Source organism: Pyxicephalus adspersus, chromosome 8 (genome assembly GCF_032062135.1).
Source record: "Pyxicephalus adspersus chromosome 8, UCB_Pads_2.0, whole genome shotgun sequence".
Taxonomy (NCBI): Eukaryota; Metazoa; Chordata; class Amphibia; order Anura; family Pyxicephalidae; genus Pyxicephalus; species Pyxicephalus adspersus.
The window spans coordinates 4,607,202-4,625,684 of NC_092865.1; the positions used below are offsets into that span (position 1 = coordinate 4,607,202).

At 38.8% G+C, this 18,483-nt stretch overlaps 1 protein-coding gene across 7 annotated transcripts in view; it reads right to left on the reverse strand.

Annotated features, from left to right (window-relative positions):
• DAB1 (DAB adaptor protein 1) overlaps nucleotides 1-18,483 on the reverse strand; it is a 472,196-nt gene that overhangs the window by 318,410 nt on the left and 135,303 nt on the right. For all 7 annotated transcript variants that reach the window (XM_072419348.1, XM_072419347.1, XM_072419351.1 and 4 more), the window contains exon 2: nucleotides 5,980-6,031. The gene's annotated coding sequence lies outside the window, so the exon portion shown is untranslated. The remainder of the gene's footprint in view (nucleotides 1-5,979; nucleotides 6,032-18,483) is intronic.

Genomic DNA, 18,483 nt, shown 5'->3' on the forward strand with positions numbered 1-18,483 from the left:
ATTCTCAGTGATGTCACTGGTCTCTAGTGATTGAATCGTCTGAATTTTTGATGATGTCACTGGTGTCTAATAAATGGATAGGCTGCATTCTCAGTGATGTCAATATTATCTAGTTATTGATGGGCTGCATACTTCAGGGTGCCCCCAGTCTCAGAATGAATAGATTGCATTCTCAAGAAAATCATTGATCTTTAGTGGATGGATAGAATGCTTTTTTAACAATAGTTTGCTATATTACCCTGGTTGGTCATGGTTGGTCAAGTATTGAGCTCGCCAATAGAGAATAATAACCATATCAAAATCATCTGAAATCAAAGCTGCCTGCAGACTTTATACTTTTTCCACCAATAAGGTAATAAATGATAAAATCTGCATCCTAAATCTAAACTTTTTACCAGGTGTTCCAGGAGTGCACAGGGTGGGGGTGTATGGTGGTATATTTGTACCTGCATTGCCTCTTTTAAAATCTAAAGCTAACCCTCTCTGTATTGCAAGCTGCTCGTGTTTGATACCGGTATCTGCTCTGTGTGTATTAACACGATTAGCCTTGATCCATTTCATCTCAGTGACTCAATCCGTGGCAATGGGAAGCATGACAATTTCCTGCATTAATGACATCTCAAATAGATAATACATTTCTGTGCCTTGGCTGGCTATTTTATGTCCATTCTACCTTGAATTCTCGGCTGCAGTTGCGCCATTATGTAAACGCTTCACAATGACTGATTAAACAGCAAGGCTTCATTTTATCTAACGCGTTTCTTTACTGCTAGAGATGACAATTTGCACAGATCATATCACAATGATAATTCTCTATTTGATATACTTGTGACACATTAACCCGGCCTTGGAGACAAATATCATCAGTTTATATTGCATCTGGAATAATTATCTTAAATTTAGTGGATACTTTGTAATTCAGTTTTCTGCTGCAAGCAATGATAGGTGAGAGTTACATTGCTTTGGCTGTTGCTTAGTTACTGTAATGTATCATTGCATTGTTTTTATTGTTTTATGGCTTTTAAATAGACATTTTTTCAAAAAAAAGGTCAAGGCAAAAACTTTTATTTAGTTTTGGATAGGCGGATAGGGGAAGGATTAGAACTTCTGTTAGTTTTTTACGATGATCCATGGCTCTGTTCAAAATATTTACCTTGACTTTTGGCCTGCTGGGAACATTTTTAGAATTTCCCTAAGTTCTTTGGCTAAAAATTCTGGATTTCAGATAATTTGAATGCAAACATCATTTGGTGGTTTGTACCTGTTTTTGGAGCATCAAATGTACCAAATCTTCATGGGAAGACCAAGGGCTACTTTAGTCTTGTGATAGATCATTGTCTTGCAGCTCAATGGTGCACCCCAGTTGCTCCCATTGAACTGAATAGGACCAGTTGGGAACAATTTTCTGCACAGGTTGTGATGGCATTGCAGTCATGGTTGGGTTACCTCTAGCTGTGCCATTCTTTTTGATCTTGAGAAAACACATTGCCACTGCACCATGGTACAAATGCATTGATCCGTAGTGCAGTTTGCAGCTTCTGGGAGCATAGCAGCAGTTTGCTTTGTACCCAGGAATGGGCGGTTTTGCACCACAAAGATGAAAAAGGATTAACTGAGGAACATTGTACCAAATAAAAAAAAGGGAAAAGGTCAACAGAACATTTTCTGTGGTTTTGAGTGCAATGTGGGAAAGATAGAAATCCCTAATTTTACAGCTTTGTGTGGTTCATTTTTTTGTTTTACAATGGTGACACAAAGTTGTAATAGTAAGCACAATAAAGAAATAACAGCCAATTGTTGGATCTATACAGTCTACGTTATTGTAAATATCCACACTCCAAGTTGTATACTTTTTCCCCAAATTGGGACAACAAGTCACACGATAACATTTTCAATCTAACTTGGGTTATTCCCATGGGTGCCACCTTCCTCCAGCAATTCTGCTGACAAAAGGGCTTTGCAATTAAATTGCTGTCAGCAATGTAAATCCATTACATAGGGTAAATTAGCGTAATCTCCAAAAAATGTCCCTAATTGTTAAAATGGATTATTTGACCAACACTTTACGTGGAACTTCATTGTAGAGCCACACAATCAATGGGGAGGGTTCCGCAGGCATTTAGTACCTGGTCTAACCTACAGGATGCACAATTGTAACAGCTTGGCCTTGCTGAGTATCATTTTAGCTTCTGTGAAGAGTTGACCCAAATAATTGATAGTTCAGACCAAAGTAAAGCGGCAGTCAGGAAGCCAACCATTGACAGAGATTCATTGGATTAAATCCGAACAGGTCAGATTTTATCACCTTATGTTTGATTCATGAAGGCTTTGAACTCCAATTGCCAGGAATAATTGGCTTGTCAGGAAATAAAACAATCCAATAACTTAAAATATGTTTTTACTTTAACAAGAACATAACCTTTAATATATAATAATAAATACTGGATATTACAGCGTACATAATAAAGGTGAGACTTCAATTTGGGACACCAGAATAAGTCTGATGACCTCCATGGCATTCCTACTGGCTGGTGGCTAAAATATGTGTTTTTGTGAAGTTTGCAAGAAAAAAAAAAGGCTGGGCTATAAAAAGGAACTAAACCTGAGCTACTTCTTTATCCTCTTTCCATTGCAGGGTGCCTCCATGTTCCTTATTCTTTACTTCCTCCCTACAATCTTTGGCCAACATTATTGGCTGTGCCGTGATGGTCTAATTCTCACGCAGGCACGTGGGAGTTCAATATTTCCTGGCACATGCAAGGCAAGCCGGTATTGCCTGGTTTACCCAGCAACCAATGATGTGTTGCACATGCACTGCTCAGCAAAGTTTGACAGCTGGGTGGTTCCACTTTAACTAAATTGCAAAACCTCTGAAAATGGTATTGTCACCAAAATTACTGATGAGAAGGTGGGGATGACCTTTTGGAAATCCCAAGTATAGCCAGTTTTCTGGTAAACCATTGACTGGGAATGGTGTTTGGCAACCAATTCAGTTTAATTCTTGGGACTGGGAAGAGTGGTTGCAAATTTTGCATTATGAAAACCCCTAAAGCAACCTTTTAAATGTGAGGAAACCCTTATATATTTGGGGAACCCCTTCTATAGCTACTATATCCACAGCTCACAGTACATTAGCATGGTGGTTGATGGGAAGAATGCCTCTTATACTGCGGACCAATGGGTGTCACCTAAAATGACCCCAGGCACACAAATTGCTAATTTCTCAAGGAACCCCTTGCAACCTCTGGAGGAACATTTAGAGTCCATGGTACCTTGGTTAAAAAAAAACTTTCCTAGTGACCCTTTGGGTAAACTCGATATCTATCCCAAGTTTTGATACATTATTAAAAAATGTACATGAAAAAAAGCTGCTTTTAGTAACAATATTCACTAGAAATAATAAATGATGCTCTGTATCAATATGTATGATAATATGTATATATCATAAAATGTATCCCAATGATATATGAACTTTTTCCGGTATAATCGGCGCTCAGTAAACATCTTCTCAAATACCAGGCCAGTCATTTCCCCCTCTCCGCTCTCAGCAGTACAAATGATTTACGCTTATTTTGACAGGCTGGCAGAGGCCTTATCGCCAATTATACCTGGCATTTCCGAATCGTTCGTTCGTTTGCGGTCTTACGGCAATTAAAAAAGAAAAAAAAGAAGAATAAAACAAGAAAATTATTAGCCTTGATATGAAATGACTTCAGCATGGCTCATTGCATTGAAAGACTTATGTAAATCTTGCGTAGGTCCTTAAACGCAAATATGTCGGTTAATAGCCCCCTCTCCAGTCAGGCGGAAGATTGAACCCATGGGCCTCATAAACAATGCACTGTTTTGGGAAGATTACATCCGTTTAAACAGCTGCGAACATTGCTGTCAGCAAATCCATTTCCATTCTGTCGCTGAGCCGCTGTGCTTGACAGACAATGCATAATGTTTTATCTGCATTTACATGGCTATAAAAGTAAAAAACTTCCAACTCGCAGGGGCCATGACAGTTCTGCAGTGTTTGGTTGAGCGCATTCAACTATTCTGAGTGCACAGGAAAGTTCCAGAACTTTTTTTTTTTAGCAAAATGGTCAAATCCTAAATCTAAACTTCAACGTTGTCTTCAGTCTTGCACAGTTGGATCAGCTCCTCTGCTGGAGTGAAATGGCATGCTGATTCACTAAGACTGATTTATTAAACTTCTCAAAGGCTGGTGAGGATAAACTATCATCAGCAAACCTGAAATGGATCTGGTCCAGGATTGAAAACATTTGCTAAGAAATAGCAAATGACTTTTAAGGAATTCATTCCAGGTTTGCTGGATCACCCACATTCACTGATGAAAGTGTATCTTCTCCAGCCTTGGAGAGCTTTAATAAAACAGGGCAATAGTGGGCTTCTCATGTTGCAAATTTGATAGACCCCACCTGGCATCATCTAGACCAGCGGTCAACAACCGGTGGTCCACCGCTCTGGCTGGGGTCAGGAGAAGGGCATCATGACATCACCCAAGTTTCTTTGGCTTTTAGTGACACTCGGTTTCCTGCACATGCGTGGTCTAGAGCCGGTAAATTTAGTGGTCCATGGGTTCGAAAAGGTTGGGGACCACTGATCTAGACCCAGACCCAGCCTGGTTGTCCTTGGTCTGTCCTTTTAATAAATTGGATTTTGATTCTTTCAAACAAAGTGCTCGGCAACACATTGGTGTTTGCTAAGGAGGTATATATAATTGCAACCTGCCTAGAAATCCCCAGATAAACCCATAGAGAAATTGACCTATTTGCATAACGAGAGCCAGCCTGCTACTAACATCAGAACTAAGAGAAGTAATGAACGGTGCTGTGATCATTTATAAAAGCTGTGTACAGCATCCTATTGGCGGAAAGTGTGAAAATGTGTAAGAGGAAAGTGTGTAACTATAATCTGTTCTCAATGCACAAAGATGCACAGAAACCTACTGATGAGATCCCCGGGTAAAAAATAAGGTATATACATTTTCCACGCTCTATTTACAAAGGAAAATCTAATTTTGCAAATAATTTTAATCATTTAATCATAATATATAATAACAATATTATAATAAATAATAATATAAATCATTTACAAAACGAATATACCCATTCAGTTTTCAGAGGGGATGATCTGCTTGGTATTATTAGTTTGACTTACCAGGAGACAATTAAATTTTATAAACATTTTAAGCTCTTAGTATAAGATTGGGAAAATCCTAACCTAATGGGCGCTGCCTGCTGTCTGCTTGTATTCTTCCTGCTAAGAATTCTCGTCAATCATTTGCTGTATTACCGCAGTGCCAGGCTACCGGCAATCAGATCTTGTGTGTCTTAACCCTCATTGAAGAACAAGTTTTCCCAAACTAGTCAATGCTGTGCCAAAAAACAGTCTCAGTTTTCTAAGCTGCAGTGTTAAAACAGCACGCAGTTCTGCATGGGAGGATCCTTAGTGATAAGCAGGGGTGGGACATATATTGGATATTTTCTCCATTATGCTCAACTAAAAATGAATACACAAATAAAGCATAATAACTAACTTAAATGTGAAAAATAATTCCAGACCCCAATGACGAACAAATACTTCCAGTTGCAAAGCTGTACAATGTTTTTATAAACCATGTATACTTCCAACCCTTTGAAGAGTTTTATAGCTCTTACTGGAAGCAAACCCTTTCTTCCTATGAAGATAAAATATTTGTTTCCCTCCAAGTGCAAAGAGTGTCCTTAAGTCTTTTGGAGATGTGGGAATAAGTGAAATAAAAGCTGCCAAAGCCACACAAAATTTAGTTGCATGAGTCTGAAACAGAAATGTTACTCCCAGATTGTTTTGATCTCTGTACAACACTGTGATCCTGCTTTATGGTGTTAAAGACAAATCTATCCATAAGCCAGGAAGTAATGCACTCAGCTCTCATTTAAAGCAATAATAGTAATACAATATTTAGTAATTTATTCTAACCTCACATACCTTATTCTTTGCAGAAAACAGCTTGGGGAAAGTATTCAGAAAAGGACATCACCTGTAATAAAAAGACAGAGATGAAGAAATTAAATTAAAGTTGCTTTTACTATAGCAGAAGAAAATTGTTATTACTGTTAGCTATATTCTGATCCAAAAACAAGAGAACTGACCCAACCTTCTTCCACCCTCGCCATATAGATAAAGACATGAATATTGGAATTGATGATGGTAGGATTACTTGATCATAAATGGGAATAAAAGCTAATTCAGTATTAGCTATTAGTTCTTGCATCAATAAAGTTGAAATCAAACCCTGGAGAGAGGTGGCATAGGGGTCGGAGTTGGGCTAACATGGCCCTTCTGTATGGTGTATTGGTGGCAGATGAAGCAGTGCGTTTGTATGAACAACATAATTCCTGTGCCTACTAAGTATGGCCATGCTAGAAATTAGGCAGCCACCATTCCCTACTCCTCATCCATAAAGTTTGAACCAGCCAAAGTAATAAAAATACCTTTAAAACTCTCAAAACTTCTAGGGCCATTAAATGACCAAGCTACTATGGGTACTATGGCTATGGATGGTAGAAGGAGGAAATATTGACTTCTATATATAAGGTAGGGACTAGGGACATTTATAGGTATAAAATGTGGATTTCAATGAATATTTCTATATATATCTATAGGTATTATAGGAGCTGGAGACATTTATAGTTAAGGTAGGGACTAGAAACATCCATAGGTGAGGTAGAGAATGGAGACAGCTATATGTAAGATAAGGTGAAAGACGCTGATAGTTAGGGTAGGAAGTTCATCTCTAGATATGTTATGGATTGCTGACACCTATAAGTAGGGTAAAGGACTTCTATAGATAACCAAGGACTGGAGACATCTGTAGATGTGCTGGGACTGAAGATATCAATAGAAAAGATAGAAACAAGAGATTTCTAAAGGTGAGGTATGGACTAGAAACATCCATAGGTAAGGTTTGGAATGGAGACTATAGACACGTATAAATAGGCTGGGGACTTTATCTATATTTATATTAGGGATTATCTATCTATACATATATATGTACATAAGTGGACTAAAGAGATATATCCGTAAGGTGAGCCTTGAGATATCTAAAGGTATGATTGAAGACATTTCTAGTTATTTTAGGAATGGGAATTCTGTAGCTTAATCAGGAATGAGCACCATATCATACCATGTATGGTAAAAACAAGATCATTTTATAGGTATGGTAGGGACTGCAAACACTAGGGATTAGATAAACCTTTTAGTATGGTAGGGATTGCAGACACCTATACATCAGGTGGGGATTACATAAACCTGTAGGGATTGCTGACAGCTTTACATCAAGTAGGGATTAGATAAATTTATAGGTGTGGTAGGGACATTTGACATTTACAGGTAAGGTAGGGAGTAGGGACATCTATAGGTATGATAATTGTATCTTCTCTAGATATGATGAGGATTGTAGTCATAGATAAGGTATGTACTATAAACACATAAAGGTAAGGTAAGGACAATTAAGGGCAGAGACATCTATAGGTATAGCAGGGATCATTCTCATCTGAATATTATATATTTAAGTATGATGGGGACTGGAGGGATATTTACAAGTAAGATACGAAATAAAGACAGGTAGAATATAAATATATTTAAATATCCACAGATAACTGCACACGCATTTCACACTTTGTGTATTTTCAGGCCGATTGGCTCCTGAGAACAGCCCGGCATATGTAATGTGGGAGAATCCAGACTCCTATCTCGATTCGATTCATTTGGTGTGATTTAGGAGATCTGGCAGCCTTCGTGTTTGCACGCAGACAACCTTACTGCTCCTCAGTGTATCCAGAGGACAGTCTGCTGTCTGGATCATATATATAAAGAATGTAAAATGCGCAGTCTGTATGGCGGTAGCTATTATTATTATTATTATTATTTTCATGTGTTTGCTGACTTATCTTCAGCTTTTGCAGCCAGCTTTAATTATTTTCAAGTCAACTTTTCTCCTATTTGCAACTATATTTATTTTCCATTTGTAGATGAGATTTCTCAGATGATTGCATGATACTGGCTCGCTTCTTTTTCCAGAAGTATGCACAGAGCATTTAATAGGTAATCTCTTCAATGGGAATTCGTTTTTGGCTTCATCATTTCGGCAGACCCAGTAACTATAACTAAAGCAAACATTTCTGCTTAGCATTTGCTTGCAGTAAAAACACTTACATGCCCAATCTACAGAACAGAAGCAGGTAAGTACATGTAATTATATTTAAAAAATAATGACCTAAAAGCCTTGCAGTTCCTTTAGTTGACATGTTATATAATTAGGAAGTCGTAGTTCCTCTGTATAAGCTGAATGAAATTGCCTGTGTCCAGGACACAAGCTGTATTGTGTTCTGACACTTAGAATCAATCAATACTATTGGCTCTTTCAGAATGCAAGGACAAGAGGAATCTTCTTATCTCAACGCCGAAGTGTTGATGCTACTAAGAAAAATTGTCATTCGATATATGGTGTCTGTCAGCTCAGGGAAGAAAAATCTAATACTGTGCAAGAAAAAAAAGATTTTCTTCTAAAGAAAAGCAAAAAAATAACAAAGAAATAGGCAAAAGAAAGGTGGATATAGTTATTTTCAGTTGTACTGAGCCATTGTCAGCTAAGGGATTTGCAGAATAAAAATTTGCACAGCCTATCATATCAGTCCCTGCCCCTGAGGAACTTATAGTCCAATCACCCTAACTGGAATCTCTTTACTTAGTAGAACAACAGGATAGAACTACACAAGAAACTTTCAAACGAGTTTCTGCTTTGGTGAAGGTTGCAGTGGTGGTTTACCACCAGCAGAGGGAAACCAAAGCAACAGGAAAACAAATTATTGCACATCAGTCTCCACCCCAGAGGAGCTCACAATTGGAGGAAAGTAGAGCAATAGGAATGCACCACATCAGTTTCTGCCTTGGTGAACGTCACAGTCTGGTCACCCTGCAAAAAGCCAGGTTATCACCAGAAAAGCTAAGCAACAAGAAAACAAAATGTTTACATCAGCCTCCACCCTAGAGGAGCCCAATGTATAGCCAATTTTATAGAAGTCAGAGTAACAATCAGCTGAACTAAATCACAAATGGTGGTGCCCCAGTAGAGCGTTAATTTTAAAAATTTAATGGTAAGCCAATGAAATAATTTACTTTGTAAATAGTAGAGCTCCAATGGCATGCTGGAACTTCTAGTCCCCCAACAAGTGGGTGAATCACAAATTGTCAGGGATTCATTATTCTCTTTTGCTTTGACAATCTGATGAAAACGGCTCTTTAACTGTTAAACGTAAGATGACTTTTCAGCGCTCTTGTGTCAGTCCAGATATGAGCGTCAGGCTGCGGGCTGTGTCTGGGTAGGATCGAGTCTAATTCAATATGACATGACAATGAGAAGCAGACAGAATGTGTCACTGCAATAAACTGTCAGTTTCGGGAACACCAACCCATAAAACCACCTACACTGAGACCGCAATTTCCATAAGTTCATTGCTTACTTGACTCTCCATAACTTTGTTTTTATGATGAAATATTAACAGCTATTTTATTTCACTATTTTTCACTCCTCTGAGCTGGTTGGTTCAGTCTCCGACATTGGAGAAAATGCGTTTTTGGGAAAACTGGTAGGATTTTTGTGTAAAGTAATGGTGCTATAACCTAATACCTGAAATATAGAAGCTTTGATTGGCTTCCATGGGTGACCACACATTGCTTTAAATGTTGTCCCCTTGTGTTTTTTAATTATTATTGGTTGGCATATAACAATGGTCATAAACCAAAGGATTTGTTTAAAGACATAGGTACAGCCAATACGTGACTAGGTTGCCCTCTTTTTCACAGCTCATGGTAAAATTTGTCGCCACCACGCAACCTAAGTATTTTCAAAGATTCTTTGTGACAAACTCATGGTGGCAACTAAACACTTCAACTTCAGTGTTTTGATTGCTATTTGACCATCTTCGGGGTTCTTCTAAGTTCAAAACCCAATATACCGATATTGCCTGTTCCTTCCTATTTGACATTTTCTGTATATTGCTGCAGAATGTCATGAAAATGTGTTGTATATGTTAGATGAAGACTGTATAGGACTTGCAATAAGGAAGGCACTGGGTTGCCATAACTCAACTGATAAATGGTGGTTGGGACGTGAGGTATTGGGCCAAGTGGTGCCTCTGTAGTTGGCAGGTTCTGAGTGTATTCTGAGGAGCACCTCCATTGAAGAACCAAAGAAACCAAAGGATGGTCAATGGCTGTAAACCAAAGGACTTGATGCAAGATATGGATACAGCCAACACATTTCAGGTTTTTCACAGTTCATGGTGATAGTTATGGCATCCATAAAACCACTTGGAAGACCATGTCCATGTATATTCAAAGACTCGTGGTGACAAAACCCATCAAGTTCAGTATTATGAATACTTTTTGTCCCGGCTCAAGGTTTGTCTACTCCTCAATATCTATCATCATGTTTTCAGCTAATGAAGATTTTTGTTTTTTATAAACCAGCAAGTTCAAGATGGTTGAATGGTATCTTCCTAACACTCAAATACCTTTTCACCTAACTAATACCAATTTGGCTAAAATAACCAAACCTTTGCTAAAATCAAACCAAAACTCTTAGTTTCAGCATGTAATATCCCATCATTTTGATGTATGGGGTCTAATTTAATAAAGCTCTCCAAGACTGGAGAAGATAAACTATCATTGGAGAACCTGGGTAATCCAGAAAACCTAGAATAGATCTGGTCCAGGATTGAAAACATTTGCCAGTTAATAGCAATGATTTTGAAGAAATCCATTCCAAGGTTGTTGGGTCACCCAGGTTCATCCATGACAGTATAAGCTTTCCAGTCTTGGAGAGCTTTAAAAAAACTGGTCCCATAAATCAAATTATGGAAAATGAATCGCTATAATTTGCTGAAAAGAGCTTTGGATTGATTTTAGCAAAGAGTTTGGTCATCTTAGCCAAGTGAGTGCCCACAATAAGAGAAAGTTAAGATTCATTTTGGTAGCATGGTGTTTATAAGTCCACTAGGCACATATTCCATGGTGACACATGTCCCTAGAAATTATTTTCTATCGGCGCTTCAGCAAGGCCAAAACCTAACAAACCCAGGTTGGAGACACAGCAGCGGTTTTGTCAGCGCAAAATTTACAGAGTTGTATTTTATTTTTAAACCTAAAATAAATCCCCGAACTGAAGACATAAGCTTGCATTGGAGGTGATGGTTTTAGAGTTTGACACATCCAATACATAATAGATCGTGCCGTCAGCTCCTAATGGACTCAAGAGTTCTCACCTTCATTCCAAGTCAAGTTATATTTACAGGAAATTCTGACCCCAAGAGAAACACAGCTGACATTCGTGACTGAGGATGGCCGTGGTGGCAAGTGCACAGTTCACACCAAATCTATCTAGAGACACTTCTCAGTAAATTGACTTGTGTTCACCAGCTCCCAATATCACTGCATTACAGAGATCGGAGTGGGGAATCTCATCCTATCAATGGTTAATAAAGCAAGCCAAGAGTTCATTGCTTGCGAATCAGCGTGCACTATTTTCTTTTAGATTTTAATGCAAAATGCATTCTTTCGGATCTGCTCACATGCAATAAATTAATGCAGATTCTTAGCTGCTTCTGTTCTGCATATATTGAGAAAAAAACATTTCAAAGCAATGGAGTTTTTGCTTTTTTTGCAACCACATAAATCATTTTATTAAAGCAATGCATTATCAGGGTAAATACCTAAGGACAAAGGATTCCCGTATTGTAACTTCAAGTACTGTGCAGTCTTTTGAAAAAAAAGAGAGGTCCTTGAACTTGATATTTTGGCAGGATCAGAAAATATTGCATGCAGATTGGTGGACTTAAAATGAAACACTAATATCGTACAACTAATTTTATAAGCTGCATAAAATGCCCCCTTTCCACTGCTGTACACATTTTCTGTGCACCATGTTCCTTGGGTTTGTTGGTCTCCCAAATTTGGTACATTTGGCTGCTCTAGTTACTCTTCGAAGACCAGAAAAACCCCCTAGAGAAGTGTTTCTCAGCATTTTTAACATTGCGGAACCCTTGAAATGTTTTTCATATCTTCAGGGAACCCCTTCTAAAGGGTCAGTGGGATGAATTATTTTTACATAGCTGGCCTTGGAGTAGGCTGTCACCCTTACATTGATGTCGGTTAAACTGACTTGAGATATACGAATTGCTCATTATTTAAGGAACCCCCAGCAACCTCTGGAGGTTCTTTAATAATGCAACCTCTTCCTGCAACCTCTGACAATCCAAAAATGTTGGACCAGTTCAGCCCTAGAACCGAGCCAAGGAAAACTCCAGCAACACTATTGAAATTACTTGTCCTTTGTCACCAGTAGAAAAAAGAAGGAAATGGACATCACTATAAGAAGATGGCCCAATTTTATTTATAGACTCCTTTCGGATGTTTCTCATCACTTCCAATCTTGCCATTTTGGGCTCCATTGACAAGATTTTTCACAATTTCCTGTTTATGCAACATCGTTTCAAGGGAAATCTCCCCAGTATAGACTTTTAATAATTTGTGTGTGCCAAAAAAGATTTGGCGGGAGTTGGGCTTTAGTTTTGTTAAAGCAGTCCAGTGGTTGGGAACCCCCCCCCCTCCGAAAGATAGTTATTGACATAGGGCCTGATTTAATAAAGTTCTCCAAGACTGGAAAATATAGACCATCCTGGGAGAACCTCCCACAAACCTGGAACAGATTGTTATGCTATTAGTTGACAAAAGTTTTCTATCCTGGTCCAGATTCATTCTAAGTTCGCTAGGTGACCCTGGTTTTCCCATGACCGTCTATCCTTTCCAGACTTTGAGAGCTTTTATCAATCAGACCCAATGGATATTTTATCCCCGAATATCTAAGAATTTTATGGCCATTCTGCAAGCCTGACATGTCATGTGACCACACCCCGCCATCTCCAAACATTTGGATATTCATCTTTAATTTTAATCAGATTCACAAATTGGCTGTCAAAAAGAAAAAAAATCACAGCTCTGTCTGTACACCGTTAATAGGACGCCCTTCATTATAAGATATTAATAGCAGACTTCCATGGCCTTTATTTCTATTATAAAACATTCATACAATTCCCCTCTCTTGACAAACATGTTGGAATCATTTATGAAGAGTTGTCATGTGACCCCGGGAAAATGAAGTTAAATATTTATCGTTGAGTGCGTCTCTTGGGGGGCTTTAAGGCACATTGCTCGTCCACTTAGAAAACAATTCAGGACTAATATAGCGTTAAGCACTCAGAGTGCTGTTAAAATAACATTAAACTGTCCAATGACTCAGATAAAATTGCAATTTGGATTAAAAGAACAAAACTCATATTTCTGTAATGAATAGAGGACAGATGACTTGGAATGAGCCATGGAAATGATGACTATAGACAGGGTGCATGGTAGACCACTAAAGATTTATCTACACCCCGTGGACAAATTATTAGGCACAATTTCCTGTTGATGCAAAAAGCTGAACTTAAGCACATGGGTGCAATCCAATATGTAATGTTCAAAGCCGTACTTACAATGTTCAGTTGTTGTTCAATCATGCAATAGATCAAAAGTTTTGGTTTGGTTTCCTACATATAGGGTAAGATGGGAGGTGGGAACCGGTTTCCAGGTGAATCTTGCTGGCTGGTACCTTGCCAGGCACTGGGTGAGCCCCAACCACTATGTCGGTTCTTATTAAATCAGTATTTGAACATATGACAGGAGGCCCCTAGCCAGTCACTACCATGCCCATTCATTCTCTATGGGTGGCCATGGATGAGATCATGGTCCAGGTCACGACTCGTAGGTGGGTGGTATGAGTGGAGGAGTTCTGGGTGTGAGCAAGTAGTAAGCACACTGCAACCTCACCAGCTAGGTTCAAATGGGTGGTGGAAACAAACACTGGGCAGCTACTTGGAAGCCCCAACAGCAATGCCACATCCTAATCAACCAACATTTCAACATATGACTGCCAGTAATACTCAACCTTCCACCACCGCCTCCTTTATATCCCTATGGATGGCCATGAGTGAGACGCTACCTATAGCACCTTGACCATGGACATGGTTCCTGGACATGAGTATTCCATAAAAGCACCACAACCTCACCACCCATCTAAACTTAACTAAAAGTAGACCAGTGCACCTGTATAACCACTGCAGAAACATTTTAATTATGGAGGTTAACCAATTCCAGCACACCTGGAAAGACAAAACCCTACAGGATTCCTTCCATTAGACGTCTACGCCAGCTGTGTGCTCATTCTTCTTTATTTGCTATAAAGTCACTTAAGCCCGGAGCGCTCCCTGCTCTTTACATGCACATTTTTACAGGATTACTTTTTCTGATACAGAAATCTCCAACCTTATGTAATATTACCTGGCTGCTACAGGCACCTACTGCGGATATACAGAGAGTTCAAGCGTTCTGTTTTCCGACATTAAAACCGTCACAGATGCTATTAGAATTTCGAGAAGAAAAAGAAAAACCCCTCAAGTTCAGCTTTATACACTGCAGGGATTTTGGAAAACTTCATTTTTTTTATTGCAGATTCTTACCCACTTCTGGTCTCTAGATGGCAAGAGGGTAATTTGAGGCTAACATCCTATTGGTTACTTATTTTTTTTTTTGGGTAGAGTAAAGAAGAATCAAAACCCCAAGCATTATCATTGTCATCAACTTCCATGCCATGTGTTATCTGTTACCATGTATTTTCTTCAAAAAATAAAATCAAAAAGTTATTCTTAGTTTTTCTGGGTGAGATCAGCGAGGCAAATATGGCGACCATTGGTATCATGTCTCCCCCACCCCCATCCTGTGCGTTTGCTTTCTACAAATTGCAGCATGCAATGATGCCGCGGCTACCTTTAAAAGAAAGTCAGGCTTACCCGCCCCCAATAAATAAATAAATCTCAAATTCCAGAATTCCTATCACAGCCAATGCCTAAACTTTCCATTTAATTTTACACAAATAAATTCTACAAATTCAGAATGTGAAGCTTAAGAAAAATGAGACACAATAACTTATTAAATCAGAGTCGCAGCGTCGCAGCTCTGCTTTAGACTGGAAATTACATCAGGGCGCTCGCACATTTAATAAACGCTGACAAAGCAGACGTGAAGGAAAAATGGCAGACATCCCACAGCGAGATTTCTGACGAGAAGAAAAAATGCTGGTGGTTATTGTAAATGTTTGAAGAGGAAGCCAGATAAGAAATGTAAATCATCTTTGAAATGAATGGAACAGGAAAATAAATGGCAAAAGGAGCGTCGCGACTTATATCCAAATTTACAGATTGCCATTACTTTCTAGGGTTTGATTTGTGGAATTGGGGATCCGAAGAATTATTGCTATAGATAGAAAAAAGGTGCAAAATCAATAGGAATGACTGGGAGTTCTGTGAAAATTTATAAAGTATATGCAAACTTTCAAATTTATTAATGCTGAGTGTAGGGAATCATTTAACCTGATTGACGTATTTGCAATAATCAACATGAGTGATCCAGCAAGGCGCCTTCCTGCAGCCAAACATGGAAGCAGATCCATAATGGAGCAGTCAGTTTGTGCCCCTTAGCTTTCTGAATGATGCCTATAGTCAGGTTTGCTGCCACTCCCCTGCAGAGCCTTGCTTCCTTGACACAGACAGGGAGCCTATTTTCCTGCTGTAGATATGCCCTCCCTAATGCCACACCCCTGCCCAATCTTGCTTCTTTGATAGGCAGAAGACTTTTTTTCACCACTGTCCCACCCTCAGGCAATGTACACCTCCATGCCTCCATTTTCCCGTCAGCCCTTCTGCATTGACACAAATGTGGAAAGTAATTCCCCATTGTTCCACCCTCCGGCAATGGAGACATGCCCTCCCTGATGCCCCCCAACCAAGTCTTCTTTCATTAGATATGTACGTCCTTTCTGTCCCATCCTGCAGACACATCCTACCACCCCCCATCCAGCCCTATTTAACACATAAGAAAATGTTCCCCTCGGTTCCACTTTTGTCCTTGCTGCTAAACCCCCTCTAAGCCTTTATTGAAACTGACAAAAAGCATATTTTCTATCTGTCCCAGGACATGCAAACATGCCCCACCTGCCGCCTCTACCCTGGCTAGTTGTCCTTGCTTTAATAACACAGATAAAAAGAAAATAGAGGTCTGAGGGGTTACCTCAAAAACTGTGACTTTTCAGGCCAATAAGTGCAAATTTTAACAAAAAAATATCAAAAACAATAACTTTATTAAATACCATTAAAACATTAACATAAAAAGAACCTAAAAATGTGCAACAAATACTGCAAGAAAATTCCTGTCCGGGTTACCCAATCAAAGGGGTACACCCTGTTCAATCAACGCGTTTCACGGATAAATCCGCTTCTTCAGGAAAAGCAACAGGGATATCTGGGGTTTGTATCACATGCGGCCCCACCCATAGGGAGGCTCCCATGTGAAGATGCCGTTTGCAGGAACGCGTTGACAGCAAGTGGATGAAGACCATTATTTTGTAAGGGAAACATTAAAGCTTAAAGTGGAAGGAAGCATGAGTTGTAAAGCTTTTGCTATGAATATTTGGTGATCTTGAATGGAAACATGTTAAAAAATGAGACCAAATAAGAAGATAGACAATATGGATCATACTATTGAGAACTGTGAATGATAATTTAAAACAATACCAACTGAGATACATTCTAAAAGCTGCTGTCCTCGCCTGCTCTCACCCTATGGGTGGGGCCGCATGGGCTACAAACCCCAGATGCCCCTGTCTCTGTTCCTGAAGAAGCAGATTTATCCTTGTCAATTCAACAGGATCTACCCCTTTGATTGGGTAACCCGGACAGGAATTTTCTTGCAGTGTTTGTTTTACATTTTTAGGTTCTTTTTATGGTAATGTTTTCAATGGTATTTAATAAAGTTATAAAGTATGGTTTTGATATTTAATTGTTAAAATTTGCACCTATTGGTCTGAAAAGTCCCAGTTTTTTTAGGGAACCCCTAGAACCTCAATTTTGTATTAGATGGTTCATTGGCCCACCTATGTGCAAGGCACACACATCTTCTGCACACAAGAACGGGACAGGCAGAAAAGCCGCATATGACTGATATACAATAGCCAAAAGTGTATAGATTTTTGTTAATGATGTTTATTAAAGCATTATCAAGTTTATTGGAGCATGAAACCCATGGTTGACTTTTTTGGTTTTACATATAGTTAAAAATATAGTAGTAAAATTCCAGCACTTATCAGCAAAATTCCTAAAAACACACCATGAACCTGAGCAATTTATGCATATCACTCGCTAAAAAATATAATCACGGATTACTTGCAATGAAAACTTCAGAACCAGAGAAATAGGCAGCAAAATTCGAATGCAATTCTCTATTTTTTCTGAACTAGTCCCACTCATTCAGAAGTTTCTGCCTCTCTATTGGTCTTTTAGTGACTTTGCTGTAAAAGTCAAGCTTAGCCCCTCCCTTCAGCCTATCAGTCCCTTAATATGATGGACAGCCTCAATGACCAATAGAAACATACTTCTCCCAGCTCTTGGCCCTAAAGCAAGGATGACATATCTGCATCATGTACATTCTAAACAGGTCAATGATTACAGCTGCCATATGTCCTGTCTGCAACAACAACAACAACAAAAGCAGCGAAGGCTAAAATGACTTCCGAGTCTTCCCGCTACTAGAATTATATAATTGCTCTTTTTAATATGTGAAAATCTGGATTAATAACAGCCCTTCTAATATAGCAATCCCTGCATGTATTTTCTGCCTGATGCTTATTGTGTCAAATGCTTGTAACATCTGCAATTGTCGCTATTGTAAACATTTGGAGCATAAATTGTGATTTAATAGGATTATCCTGGAGTGGTGCATGCTGGGAGAACTGGGAATTAAGCCTTCTGCCATAAAGCCGCAGATCCGTGTTTTCACAAGAGGCAAATTTCCGCGCGTTGACTTGGTTACTTCTTAAAGGAACAGAGACCTAAAATTAAATAAAATGTGGTGGACACTCTCATAGTTGTATGGGGATATCAGATATTGCTTTATGGAGCTGTGATGGTTATGGGATTCCTCAATGTGGGTCCTTCCATATTTTGTAACCACAAATAATAACAAGGACTGTTGGATTTAGGTTTTAATTGCAGCCTTTTATACCAACAACAGCAGTAGAGAGTTGTACTATGTTAGTGATTGAGCAACGCAAACATTTTAGAGTTTGGGTGATCTCCATCCTTGGCCAATTTAAGTCATCAAACATGGAACCTTTAAAACAACATTTATCAGTCTTTATTTATATAAAAAAGGAACATTATTTGGTTCCTTAATAACTAAGGTTGGTCATTCAAGTCTATCACCAAAACTTTTACCATTTACCAAAAAGAAACAACTAATTGTCCCAACACAAATAGCCATTGGCATGGGTTAGTGGTACGG